Consider the following 2,500-nt stretch of genomic DNA (forward strand, 5'->3'; position numbering starts at 1 on the left):
AAATAGCTTTATGATCCCATCACTCCTAAGCATAAGAATAAAATAAAATTAGATTAAATTAATTTTAAAAAGTCACGAAGATTAAAGAGAAGAAACTTTAACCTGTAATGAATCGTCTAGACCAGTGGTTCCCAAATTGAGGGTAAATTACTCCCCAGGGGGGATGAGGAAATAAATTTATGGGGGATGATGGATGGGTGAAAAAAAAAAAAAAAAAAAAAAAAACATTGTGGTACCCGGTTTTATGATCAATGCTAACTTAGTACTTTAGGATTAATGTTAACTTAGTTAAAACTGAAAAAAGTAGTTTAGGAACCTGGTCTAGACAATTATTGCTCCCACCATCGGCGTGGTCCAACATCGTTCTGGACTTCGGCCTTGAGAACTCAGTTTAAATCAAACAGGCTAACCCAAACTAAAAGTGTTTTTAGATATTAAGATATATAATAGATCATAAAACCTGATAAATATCCCGATCTTTCCATTTTTCTAGGTGAATCCGAGCTTTCCTCAAGTCACGGAAACGACTGCCAGTTAGGCTTGATTCAGCTACTGAACGATACCGTCTTCTCTAGATGTCTAAACTTGATATCTTAGATTCTGGATGTTCTAAGCCCTCAACAATTCTTACTCTTTATAGCTAGCCAGCAAGCTATCATAACCACGTACTCATACATAGACGAAGATAACCTTTTTGCTATTATAAACGACTACAGTCCAGAATACTGTTCAACAATCGGCTTGATACGGTATTCTATGGTAGTTATTTAACTCCCAAGACTCTGGTCAAACCTTGAAGATTGAACAGCTCCAATTAATGTCTTCTTGTAAAACCACATTTCTTTTCTTTTTCTTATAGAAGTTGTTCAGTGACCAGAAGCCTAAGCTTTGAACATATCACTTTTGTACATAGTTTAAACTTGCCAAATTTTCGTCATGGGTCTAATGAATCTTCTCTCCTAGCACCTCTAATATACCTTCCTCTTATCCAGAATACTATCCGAGGCATCGTGAGGTATACCAGGATCCCAGTGAGGACCTGGGAAGGAGAGCTTTAAGCACACAACTGTAACAATATATATATATATATATGTGTGTGTGTGTGGGTGGGTGTATGTGTGTGTGTGTGTGTGTGTGTGTGTGTGTGTGTGTGTGTGTGTGTGTGTGTGTGTGTGTGTGTGTGTGTGTGTGTGTGTGTGTGTGTGTGCGTGTGTGTGTGTGCGTGTGTGTGTGTATGTGTGCGTGTGTGTGCATGTATGTGTGCGTGTGTGTGTGCGTGTGTGTGCGTGTGTGTGTGTGCGTGTGTGTGTGTGTGTGTGTGTGTGTGTGTGTGTGTGTGTGTGTGTGTGTGTGTGTGTGTGTGTGTGTGTGTGTGTGTGTGTGTGTGTGTGTGTGTGTGTGTGTGTGTGTGTGTGTGTGTGTGTGTGTCAGGAGACCACTGCCCCTTTCAGATGCTCATATTTGGTATGTATTCTATTAGTGTGAATTCTGACGAGTTAAACACTTATTACAGCTTTTTCAAGTACTTGAAAAAGCTGTAATAAGCGAAACGTCGTACAAATAAAGGCTCCGTCCTCATATGGTGTTTAACTCGTCAGTCTTGTCGGCAACTGCTACTTTCATGAAAAAACTGTGAATTCTACCATCTTCCTCCTGAGCCCACTGACATATCTATATAAGAGAACAGCTTTGCCCCAGTCGAGAGAGTGATTGAACTGACTTATGTGCTGGAACATAGCTAAACTCTATTAAGCCGGGTCCACACTTGTTGCATTTCCACGTATCATATCATCTTTGCGTACCATCTAGTGATACAATACGGTGCAACAGGGTATTGTACCCACTTGTTGCGTATCCGCCTGCTGTATACGGATACGCAACAAGTGGGTACAATACCCTGTTGCAGCGTATCGTATCACTAGGTGGTAAGCAAAGATGATACGATGCCTGGAAATGCAACAACTGTGGACCCGGCTTTACCTGTTTCTGATGAAACGTTTGTGTTCGTTCAGCCTTGTCATCAAGTCCTTCCCTGTCTGGCTAATGTAAACTAAATCACAATCCTTATATGGGACCGAATAAACACCTGGATTATATTTTCCTTTCTACCTTTGGTGAACATTAACTACCTTTTTCTTAATGATGTTCGGGTAGTTGTGAACTAACTGTAATTTACCCTTGGGAAGAAATTTGGTCACGTTGTTAAATGAATCGGAAAAGGGAACTTTTGTGTATAAAATATTTGGCAGTGTTGGAAAGGGTGTTGGAAAAACTAGTTCTGACTTGGTTGAGGGCTTTTTCCAGGAACCAAGGAAAGTAAGCAATTCTTTGTCGTAGTTGCTATGTCTCAAAGGGGCTCTTCTGCAAAAATTTTCAGATTGTTTTAAATGCAACAATGGGATACCCAAACCGTGTGAACAGGGGCTGGAAGACCTTAAAAACATGAATAACATTATTATTACTAAGGTAGATAAAGGAGGGAAAATAATCTTTTAGATCT

The sequence above is a fragment of the Oratosquilla oratoria genome, chromosome 13 (assembly GCF_046742065.1).
Source record: "Oratosquilla oratoria isolate Oo_2021 chromosome 13, ASM4674206v1, whole genome shotgun sequence".
Taxonomy (NCBI): Eukaryota; Metazoa; Arthropoda; class Malacostraca; order Stomatopoda; family Squillidae; genus Oratosquilla; species Oratosquilla oratoria.